At 40.7% G+C, this 12,645-nt stretch overlaps 1 protein-coding gene across 6 annotated transcripts in view; it reads right to left on the bottom strand.

The window, feature by feature from the left end:
* The window catches only part of ttc28 (tetratricopeptide repeat domain 28), a 760,569-nt gene that overhangs the window by 263,409 nt on the left and 484,515 nt on the right, over positions 1-12,645 (bottom strand). The gene's annotated exons all lie outside the window — the stretch shown is intronic.

Below are 12,645 nucleotides of genomic sequence, written 5' to 3'. Positions count from 1 at the left end.
GCTGATACACCTGTACTTTATAGAAATTTTGACTCCAAGGTTAGTTCTGAGAAAACAAGGCGTATATTTATCAAATGGATCAGGACTTGAATCAGAGAACAGCAGTTGATGTTTAAGTGCTGGCAAATCTAATGGTGCCACAATTATACTGGTGGTTATAGTAGATGGGATATTTGATGCAATACGACAGGCCATATGGCAGTACATTGGATTATAACCAATATGAATATATAAATAACATGTACAGATAAATTCCACAAGACATATATGATCTTGAATGAATGAAACATATTTCTCAGGGATATTTCAAATTCTATAGCTCCTAAATTTCTCAATTTGCATTGGTCCTGTTATATTTGGCACAGCAGCTTGGAACATGAATACACCGTACAGTTTCTGGCAAGGGTAAACATTACCTGGGGGGTTGGGGGCTGTAGTAAGCCCCTTTAATTACATGATCCATCATACTAAATGAAACCAGGTGAGCATTGCAGCATGCAAATTCCTATCCTATAAATGAATCAGTATCCAAGGAAAGAATTGTCACCAATTAGCATTTTAGAAAAGTTTAAAAGTGGTCTTATCCAGCTAAATTTTCATTCTCACTTTCTTCTCCTTAAAGGTTATGCCTTTTTCTCATATATAGTTCTATCAGACCTCTTCCTCACTAATTGACTATACATCTGTGCAAGCTTGGAAAGTGAGAATTTACAAGCTATTCAATTCTAGGCAGCAACACAGCTGCACCATATGCTGTCCTCACTCAATGTCCACATACATACACATTGTCAAACAATGTGCATACAAGCATAGACAATTTCCAATACTCTGGAGGAGGTGGTGGCAGAGTGGTAATGTCACCAAACCAACTTGATGCTACAGGGGAATACTGGTTCAAATCTCACCATAGCAGTTGTTGGAATTTGAATTAAATTCATAAATATGGAATGGAAAACTGGTCTCATGAATGATGCCATCCATTGTCATGAAAGCCTATCTCCTTGAATAACTTCCTTAATGGAAGGAAATCTGCTTTCCTTACCTGGGCTTGTCAACATATGGCTTCCAACCCACAGCAATGTGTTTCACTCTTAATTGTTCCCTGAAATGGCCAAGGTCAATCAGGAATGGGCAGCAATTCGGCCTTTCAATGGCATTCATATTAACTGTACACTGTTTCTATCACTCAGGGACAGAAGCTTCTTTAACAATTATTTACAAACATTTTTCATCCATATATGACTACATAAGCATTAGCACACGTGGCAGTCCACCTCTGCATCAGAATATAATAGGTTCAAACCTCACAATGGTCTTCAAAATACAACTGAGGCTGGCAATTGATGGTGTACTGATTGATACTGGAGATGCTGCCTTTTAGATGAAATTTTGAAAAGAGATTCTCACTACCTACTGTAGAGGTAAATGCAAAGTTGTCATTATCCTCTTGGACCATGGAGTTGCTCGCTCATTACAGAAAGACAACTGGAACTTGTTTAACCTGAGGGTCATTACAGCTCAGGCAAAAGGAGAGGTTGGGAAGGAGGGTTCTACATGATAACTTCAGCCAGTGCAAGAACTGACTACATGCTGGTGTTACACTGCATTGCAGATCAGCCATTCAGCTATCTGAGCTAATCAATCCCCATCTACCATAGCGAGAGGCGAATGTGTGTTCTGAGAAGGACACAAATTAGCTAAAGAGATGATTTGAAGACGCTGGTGTTGGACTGGGGTGTAGAAAGTTAAAAATCACACAACACCAGGTTATGGTCCAACAGGTTTAATTGGAAGCACACTAGCTTTCAGAAGATGCTCTCTAGCACCTGATGAAGGAGCATCGCTCCGAAAGCTAGTGTGCTTCCAATTAAACCTGGTGGACTATAACCTGGTGTTGTGTGATTTTTAACTAGCTAAAGAGACACTGACAAATTCAGTTAGTGAAATCTTGTTTTTTCTGAGACTATATGTGGAGTAAGCCTAAAAGCAGGATATACTGCTGTTCCAGGGCAGTTTGAATTTTCTTGCACAATTGAATTCTTCTCAACTCATTACATATTCACACTTGGGTAAAAGGCAACATTTTCTGAGTGGTGGGTAGGAGTTCTGATCCCCGCCAGGACCTTCTGGGCTCCAACTTCCAAGTGCCACAGTTATAATGCAGCCAAGACATCACTTCACTCTCCAGAAGCATCACAGCCCCTTCTCATCACCCCCCACTCCTGGAAACGTTAGAGATAAGGCAAAAAGCAGTGCCATACTTGAACAATATCAGCCTACAGGTTCTTCTGAAGGCTGCCCAGGAAACAAGGGAAATTCCTTTTCATAAGGATGGCAACCAGAGACCATCACGACTGACAATCTGGACAGAGACTGAGAGTGGCTCAGGGGAACCTGGCTTCGGTGCTGCAAGTGGATGGCAGATCTATTGTACTTTGCCAGGGGATATACACATCTGATAGCTTTTCACCAAAGACTCCAATGGGACAAGAACACAACCACAAAAGAAGGCTTCGTGATGAGCAGCTCACAGGTATCAAAGCACATAATATGTATAATGCTTTTATTGCAGCAGTCTGATGACACTGAACAAGCTTCCATTCAGAACCTGTTAACAGCTAACATGCCCCATACCACAATCTTCTGACCAATAATGCATGAAGGTAGTCACAGCTCTGGGGACTGACACCTCTAACTGCATCAATCAATGCAGGCGTATGTTCACAAACCCAATTAAAGTCTCTCAATGCTTCTCTCCCTTTGTAGGAGAAGAACATGGACAATAGTCAACTATAAGCACAAAACAAAGGGGAGTGTACTGATGTCTGGCGTAAGGATCCTCACCCACTTTAAGGAGCAGGGTTCAAGGGGACTGTCCTTGTCCTGAAGGGACAGCATGGTGGCTCAGTGGCAAGCACTGCTGCCTCACAGTGTCAGGGACCAAGGTTCAATTCCCGCCTCGGGCAACTGTTTGTGTGGAGTTTGCACATTCTCCCTGCGGGTGTTCCAGTTTCCTCTCAGAGTTCAAAGATGTGCAGGTTAGGTGAAATGACTGTGCTAAATTGCCCATAGTATTCAGCGACGTGCAGGTTTGGGTTAATTGGATGTGCTAACTTGCCCACAGTGTTCAGGGATGTGCAGATTAGGTGCATTAGTCAGCAGTAAACATAGGATAAGGGGAATGGGTCTGAGTGGGTTACTCTTTGGAGGGTCAGTGTGGACTTGGGCTGAAGGGCCTATTTCCACACTGTAGAGATTCTATGATGAGGAGATTGGATCTCAATAGGCATCCAGTAAGAAAGTCTCTATAACTGTAATCTGTGCCACAATTGGCTCATAATTCTAAGTGTCCACATAGTAGGCAGTGAAGGAGGTTATTCAAGAGTATAATGGGATCTTGATCAACTGGGCCAGTGGGCCAAGGAATGGAAGATGGAATTTAATTTAGATAAATGGAAGTGTTGCATTTTGGTAGGACAAACCAGGGCATGACCTGTACAGTTAAAGATAGGGCCCGGGGTGTATTTCAAACAGAGAGACCTCGGGATGCAGGTACATTGTTCCTTGAAAGTGACGTCACAGGTAGACAGCCTGTCAAGCACTGAGTACAGGAGTTGGGATGTTATATTATGGTCGTACAAGACATTGGTAAGGCCACATTTGGAATATTGTGTAGATTCTGGCCACTCTGCTACAGGAAGGATGTTATTAAACTGGATAGGGTTCAGAAAAGATTTGCAAAGGTATCAACAAGACTGGAGTGTTTAAATTATAAGAATAGGCTGCATAGGTTGGGATGTTTTTCTCTGAAGCGTAGGAGGCTGAGGGGTGATCTTATAGAGGTTTATAAGTTCATAATGGACAACAAAAGGTGAATAGCCAAGGTTTTTAGGGACCTGAGGGGCAACATTTTCACACGGAGTTGCCAATGTCAGTGGTAGAGATGAGCATAATTACAACACTTAAAAGACATTTGGACAGGTACATAAATAGAAAAGGTTTAGAGGGCTTTGGGCCAAAGATAAACAAATGGGACGAGCTCAGTTTGGGAAACTGGTCAGCATAGATGAGTTGGGCCAAAGGGTCTGTTTCTGTGCTGTATGACTCTGAGTCATGGACTCTCAAATATAGCCATCATCAGGCTCACTTGGACCTGTCTACTTCATCTCAGTACCATACTGACCTCTTTACCACTTTCATCATTAGAGTTGACACCTTCAGCATCTCCATCAGACTCGTCTTCTTCCTGGTCTGAGGAGACAGGTTACTGGTCCAATTCTCCCCCAGTTCTAACTTCTCACCCCATCATTGAGCTAAGTTGTGCAGGGTGCAAAAACAATCACTATTCTGGAAATCCTGTCCAACAACTATTGAAGTGCTCTTCAGGAAGTTTTGAGTCAACAGTTAGTCTTCAAACAATACACCTATCTGTTCAGATGAGGCAGAAAACCTAGGCAGGAATCAACCAGCCACAAACCTCCATTCCCTCCACCACTGAAGCTCAGTAATAGCAGTGTGCACCATCTATAAGATGCACTGCAGGAATTCACCAAACATCCTAAGGCAACACCGTCCAAACCCATGAACACCTCCATCGAGGAGGAGAAAGGCAGAAGACACATGAAAACACCACCACTTGCAATTTCCATGCCAAACCACACAGCTTACAGACTTGGAAATATATCACTATTCCTTCAGTACTGGCTGGTCAACATTCTGGAATTCCTTTCCTTTCAGCATTCTAGGTCAACCTTTAGCACATGGACTGTAGCAGCTCAAAATGCAGCCTCAACACCATTTTTTCTCATGAAACTAGCAGTGGGCAATAGATATTGGCCCACCCAACACCACCTACATTCCATGACATTTTTTAAAAAATCTTTAAGTCCCATCCTTAGATACTTTCCATTTATAAGTTTTCATTATCAGGACTTCCCTCTCAGTGGGTCATCCTAGTTCAACAAGGGCCACCTATATAAATGTCGACAGAATGCAGTGACGATGATACAACCAAAACAGAAATGGAAGGCTGGAGAATTAGAATTAAGGTACAAGACTAACCACAATCTTATTGAATGACAGAGCAGACCCGTGGAGATGTATCATCTAATCTTGTTCCTATTTCTGATGACCATATGTACTTAGCTTGAGATAAAACAGAAAGGTTCAACTTTTCAGAGTTAGCAACTGGATACTTGTATCAAATCAAGTGTGTGGGCTGGTTGATTAAGCAGAAATTCAAGCCTCAGAACAGAAAAATCACATGGCACCATACGTATAAACACCAAACTACAAAGCAAACAAAACTAAACCCTCATCTACAAAATGCAAAATCCACAACACCCAAATGTAAAATGGAAGTACAAATACAGAATAAATCAGCCTCCATTCTTTCCTTCTCAGAAAAGCCTGAAACTGGAAACGATCAGACCCAGCTTTTTAAATTTCCCCAGCTGGAGGGCTCATTGATACCAAAATGATTACTCCAGTTCTACAAGCAGAATGTACTCATCCTCCAGGCCAAAAAGATTGAAAAGATTTCAGCTGAATTGTTGATACAACCTCTACTTTTTATAGTAAATCAAAAAGATGAGTATTCAAGCCAGAAATTAGTCTAATTGTTCTTAATACGGTCTTTTGGATGAAACATTAAACTGCAGTTCCTTATGCCCTCTCTCTGATGGCTATAAAAGATCAATTCTATGATTGTGGAGAGTTCTCCCCCATGTGCTGGCAAGTATTTATTCCACAAACAACACTAAAACACTATTTTATATGGTAATGTATCTCATATATTATACATATACTGTATATGTATATACTTTATTTGCTGTAATGTGATTTGGGATGTCCTCAATAATGAGGGAGTCATGAGGCTGTATAAAAGTAAATTAGTTCTTCTTATCTTAGCATTTAAAATGATGTCATACACTCTTAGATTCCAATAAAGTGTAGCTGAAATCTACTTGTGGATTTTCTATGAGAAGAAGCTGACAGAGATGATAGTGCTTTATAGCATTTTAAATATATGATAAGAAACTATATTAATAAAAGTTCTTCCCTTATTTTGCATCCTTGCTGCCCTATTATGATGGTTTTCTAGATTAAATATCATAAAGAATGATATAATGTTATCTTCATTTCTCTGTGTCAATATCACAAGTGGATGGGCAATTACTTCATTTTCAGGTCTTTGCCAATGACAATCCATCAATGTGTTATCTTTAGAATTTGTTGTTGGTAGGATATATTTTGACATTATCTTTATACCAACAGTAGCAACTCATTTTTTTTTTAAAAGAGCCTTTAATGAAGTAAAGCATTTTACAGAAGCATAATCAGATAAAACCTGATATTGTGCAATACTAGATTATTCTATTCAGTTACGAGTAAAGTGACATTATTTGGTGTGACTTATGAGCGAAGGTACTGAATCTGTCACTGATTCTCCAACGGGTTAGAACTATCATTATATGTATGGAGACATCTTGCCAACTAGGAATGGCCCAGACTTTACAATATTTTGCAAGTCTACACACTAAATATTACTGGAACTGTAAGATAAATAATTACATAAAATGCTCCACCTCAAGCTTTTCCTTCTCACTTTAAGTCACCACCAAAATTTTCCCAACTATTTATCACCATCACATTGGCATGATAGCCAAAAGCTCTCCACATATGGCTAAGCATCAATTTTTAATTTGAAAAATACAACATTTTACAAACCCCACTGTGCCATGGCAAAACTATTAAATTGTTGGAATTCCTACATGAATTATTTTTAGTTCCTCCCCCTGCCATGCCCCCACCCAAGCAAAGAATATTTGAGTTGCTTTCGACCAAATCAGTATTCCACAAAACACAACCCAAATAGAACCATTCCGCAACATGCAATCAACAGAAAATTGTTTACAAAGGCATGGATTGACTCCTGTGGTCAGCCACCAAGAATGTAGGCGTTTTGCCAGAAACAACCATAAGCAACATTCAATTAAGTACAGTCATGTTATATGGTGCCTTTTCAGCAGCCCCCACGAACTTTGATGAGCAATTAATTTGCACAAGTTTTGAAAGACGAAGCTTTGGTAACAATTGGTAAGACATGTGCTGCACATGGCCATTACGGAAGGATAAGTGGAAGAAAACATTCACACTGCAGCCATTTCTGTTCCTAAACTTAAGTCCTTTCCTTTTTTTTTATTTTTGGAAGTAACTTCTAATTTATCCTTTGTTTTTATGTTTAAGGGAATCACAAGATAAATATAGATAAGCATCAACAAAGATATAAGGAGGACAGTTGCAGGCCTATGTTAGATGTTATACATATCTGCTAAACAAATGCAATCGAGCATCGCATTTTCACAGAGTTTGTTTAGTTAATACTCGTACAGCTCTTCAGGTTACCCAAATTCTTGACAAGAGAGTACCCTAAAAGACCCACAAAATGGTTACACATGGACTATGGATACAAATAAAATTGCTGGGCCTCTTGCTGAGATATTTGTATCATTGATAGTCAAAGGAGAGGTGCCGGAAGACTGGAGGTTGGCAAACGTGGTGCCACTGTTTAGGAAGAGCGGTAAAGACAAGCCAGGGAACTCGGTGGTGGGCAAGTTGTTGGAGGGAATCCTGAGGGACAGGATGTACATGTATTTGGAAAGGCAAGGACTGATTAGGGATAGTCAACATGGCTTTGTGCATGGGAAATCATGTCTCACAAATTTGATTGAGTTTTCTGAAGAAGTAACAAAGAGGATTGATGAGGGCAGAGCAGTAGATGTGATCTATATGGACTTCAGTAAGGCGTTCGACAAGGTTCCCCATGGGAGACTGATTAGTAAGGATAGATCTCATGGAATACAGGGAGAACTAGCCATTTGGATACAGAACTGGCTCAAAGGTAGAAGAGGGTTGTTTTTCAGGCTGGAGGCCTGTGACCAGTGGAGTGCCACAAGGATCGGTGCTGGGTCCACAACTTTTTGTCATTTACATAAATGATTTGGATGTGAGCATAAGAGGTATCGTTAGTATGTTTGCAGATGACATTAAAATTAGAGGTGTAGTGGAAAGCAAAGAGGGTTACCTCAGATTACAACAGGATCTGGACCAGATGGGTCAATGGGCTGAGAAGTGGCAGATGGAGTTTAATTCAGATAAATGCAAGGTGCTGCATTTTGGGAAAGCAAATCTTGGCAGGACTTATACACTTAATAGTAAGGTCCTAGGGAGTGTTGCTGAACAAAGAGACCTTGGAGTGCAGATTCATAGCTTCTTGAAAGTGGAATCGCAGGTAGATAGGATAGTGAAGAAGGCGTTTGGTATGCTTTCCTTTATTGGTCAAAATATTGAGAACAGGAGTTGGGAGGTCATGTTGTGGCTGTACAGGACATTGGTTCAGCCACTTTTGGAATATTGCGTGCAATTCTGGTCTCCTTCCTATCGGAAAGATGTTGTGAAACTCGAAAGGGTTCAGAAAAGATTTATAAGGATGTTGACAAGATTGGAGGATTTGAGCTATAGGGAGAGGCTGAACAGGCTGGGGCTGTTTTCCCTGGAGCGTCGGAGGCTGAGGGGTGGCCTTCTAGAGGTTTACAAAATTATGAGCAGCATGGATAGGAAAAATAGACAAATTCTTTTCCCTGGGGTCGGGGAGTCCAGAACTAGAGGGCATAGGTTTAGGGTGAGAGGGGAAAGTCATAAAAGAGACCTAAGGGGCAACTTTTTCACACAGAGGGTGGTACGTGTATGGAATGAGCTGCCAGAGGAAGTGGTGGAGGCTGGTACAATTGCAACATTTAAGAGGCATTTGGATGGGTATATGAATAAGAAGGGTTTAGAGGGATATGGGCCAGGTGTTGGCAGGTGGGACTAGATTAGGTTGGGATATCTGGTCGGCATGGACAGGTTGGACCGAAGGGTCTGTTTCCACGCTATACATCTCTATGACTCTATAAATAAGATTTCTGATAAGCTGGTCCTTTTTTCCCTAAGGAGAACGCATGGGCAAGTCCTCCTTTGACACAGACGTGATGTTTCCACTTGCAAATGGGACCAGAATTAGAGGCTATAAGTGTCAGCTGGTTGCGAAGAACTACAATAAGGAAGAAATGTTTTTGCCAGAAAGTGGCCAGAGTGTAGAAATTGATTCAGCAGGACTTGATTGAACCAAATAGTATGAATACACTTAGCCATAAATTAGTTTAAGTGCTTGCGGGCAAATGGAATGGAAGGTTTACTAACAAGGTTTCAGTGAAACAGAGTCGAGGTGAGCCACCTTGAGAAAGTAGAGTACAAGTTCCCTGATTAGGGCAGTTAATCTGGTCCAACTGAGGGTCCTGGTTGACAGATAAAAAGAGGAGTGTCAGAAAGAGGAGCGATACTTTGGGTGCTTTCTCTAAAGCTGTGCCAGAGTTAAGGACTTTCCATATCTGAATAAAGGGTGACTTGGTGACAGGATACTGACCTCTGTAGAGTTATTTAATGGAGGATGATTACATGGAGTGCATTTACAAGCAGAAATCAGGTGGACAACATTTCTATAGTTTCTGTGTGGTAAACTCTATGTGTGAAATTTAGTCAAATCAAATTGCGGGTTGAATTATGTGTTTTCATTCTGTACCTCATCCACTTGCCCTTAAGGTGGTGGGACATCTATGCTGACTCTTCAGGCGAAGAACCTTGTTGTCTCTTCCAATCAGGCAGTTCCGAAGGAACAAGCAGGATTTCTTCAGATGTGATGTTCCTAAGGCTGAAAGTCCAACCCAGCAAGAACTGCCTACCAATCAGAGGCTAGCAGTTTCCCACTTACCAGTACCATGGAGGAGGGTGTGGCTACTGTCCGAAGGGTAACTAAGATCATAAGGAACAAGGTATGAGGTGAGTGCTTTGTAGGGAGGAGAAAGGGATCTTGGTCTGGAGTCACAGCGAGAGGAGAGTAGGAGGCCCAGAAGAAAGGGCAAGAGGTGGCTCCCAGCAGGCATCCCCTGCCCTTTGCCTATACCCTTTTCAGGTACAGACTGTCTGTCATCAGGTGTGCCTCAACCTGTTAATCCCAGCAGTGCTTAGAGGACGCCCTGAAGTAGTGATTTATTGACCACTTAAGAGCCTTAATTGTCCATGAAGCAACATGCATCTTCCCACCTAGAACGTAATCTCAGCGAAGGTTGGAAGGCAGTGTGTACAGAACCACCCTGCGAAATTTGGTTGCCTTGTCTCCTGAAGACCAGCTGCCTCTGGAAACAGAAGATTTCACACCACATGAGTTTGGAATTGGAAGAACAAAACATGAGGAAATTAAAAATTCAAAGTTAATACCGCAGAGAAAAGCTTAAATGGACATTACCACTGTTGGTTGAGTGGGTATTCAAGGAGATGGATTGGCATAGGTGAGATCGAAGACAGCTCTCAGAATTATGAATGGATTTCAGTGGGTAAACAAAAAGTTTGTTTGAATTGTTACAGTAGAACAAGACAGCAAACTCAACATTATTACAAAGAACGATTGAAGACTTTTTTGTTCCCCGCCTAGTCTTAGCATATTCGAGGGTTGTACTACTCTGTTATATTCGAATGCTTTATCAGATAGATATTAAGGCAGAGATTCCAATGTCCCTTAAAAATGAAATGCAAAATTGGAAATGAATCATTTCTAGGATATAGGAAAGGGGCAGGGAAATGTGTTATACAAAATGGATATTATTGATTGAAGAATCATGGAATCCCTGCAGTGTGGAAATAAGCCCTTCGGCCCATCAAGTCCACACCGACCCTCCAAATAGCAACCCACCCAGACCCATTCCCCTACTCTATTATCCTGTATTTACCCTGACTAATGCACCTAACCTACACTTCCCTGAACATGATGGGCAATTTAGCATGGCAAATTCATCTAACCTGCACATCTATGAATTGTGAGGGGAAACCGGAGCACCCAGAGGAAATCCATGCAGACACAGGGAGAATGTACAACCTCCACACAGTCACCCTAAGTTGGAATCAAACCTGGGTCCCCAGCACTCTGAGGCAGCAGAGCTAATCATTGAGTGCTGCCAACTAATTAGAAAAGTTATTCTATGCTGCTTTCTCAAGATTTTCACCTAAATGTGGGACAGAGGTGGAATCAACCTCCTTGCAGATAGGTTAACAAAGGCAGAGGGCTAAAGCAAACTGAAATTGGTGAACAGTATATTATTGCTTGACAAAATCTAACTGATAGAAAATGTAATTCTAACTGATAACATGTTTAAAACAGACTCATGCATTTCTTTTGATGGCTGATGAGGCAAATTGCTTTTATAAAAGGAAAATTCTATAAGTAAGCCGACGAATACAACCCTGACTAACTGATCAAATGGTGGATATGACAGGAATAAGCAGATAAGGCCTTTCCCTTCCAAGGCAGGTCCAATGGGGCAGCTAAGGAGAAATTAACAAGATATGAAATTTTAAAGTGAAGAAATTACATTAATTAAAAAACATCCTCATAATCCGCAACATGTAGATGGAAGTCAGCAAGTTCATTTTTAAAATTAAAATCTTGTCCAGGATTTTTGTTTTGGCTGGTGTAACACTGGCAGCTATACCCATTCAGATAATCACCACTTTTAAATCTGGTCTTTCAGCAGCCTAAACCTATCTTCTCTTTGCCTCATGTTTTGACATACATAATTCTTAAATAGTTGTCTTGGAGGAGAACAGATTGTTTAGTGGGGTGAGGGGGTTGGTAGAATAGATCAAACTGCCTTTTGGGATCCCTGTAAGAAGAGAAGGCTGAGAAAATAATGTGATCACAATTGCACCAGTGGAATTTTACAATGCTGATTTATCAATTCCTTGATCGCCATGCTCAATAAATCCTTAAATGAGTTCAACCCCAAAATAACATCAGTGTAATAAACACTGATAATGCCCAAAATTCCTCATTAACCAATGTTAACAAACACTTCCAAATATTTGAAGATAATCCTTCTAAAAAATTTTAAAATATATTTTTGGTTAGCCAAAGGTTATCCCAAGTTGAAAGCGACAAAATCCATATTAAAGAGTTTTGCTTTGGCTCATGTAAAGTGTGGGGTATTCCTCTTAGTGATATACCACACTTAGGTAAGTCAAATAAGGTCAACCATAGGTTGGCAACAACCAAGGTTGAAAAGTTTCTAAACTTTTTCTGGATTTTAACAAGTTGAACGGTGCAAAGTCATGTGAAGTTTTCATTTCGTGCCAAGAGACAGCTGTATGGGAAGAATCCGAACACAAAAGGTTCGAAATCTACTCCTTCAGACCCCATGAAATAAACTAGCTCAGAGGCCAACTACCAAAAGTGCTCCAAACTACTTATAATACTATGTACTTGGCTGACTTGGACATATAATTATTGAATTTGCCACTGAGAATTGATTAAATTCCCAATCTTCCATCACCAGGCATGTCAAGCTGAACTCAACTTAATCCCAAGAGATGGGCTACCTTTCCAAACATTGATAGAAACAATTACAACAGTGTTACTCGTGCTTATGGTAAATTGTATTTTTAAAAATGTATCAATAAAAGTTTCAGAGCTATTGAAATAAGTTAAAACAAATACACAGTCAGTAAACAGACCAAGCTTGTTCTGCATGAAAAGTTTCATTGCCAATGGAGCTT

The sequence above is a fragment of the Chiloscyllium punctatum genome, chromosome 17 (genome assembly GCF_047496795.1).
Source record: "Chiloscyllium punctatum isolate Juve2018m chromosome 17, sChiPun1.3, whole genome shotgun sequence".
NCBI classification, from domain to species: domain Eukaryota; kingdom Metazoa; phylum Chordata; class Chondrichthyes; order Orectolobiformes; family Hemiscylliidae; genus Chiloscyllium; species Chiloscyllium punctatum.
Note: the sequence above shows the minus strand (reverse complement) of the source record. Positions and strands in the feature narration are given on the sequence as shown.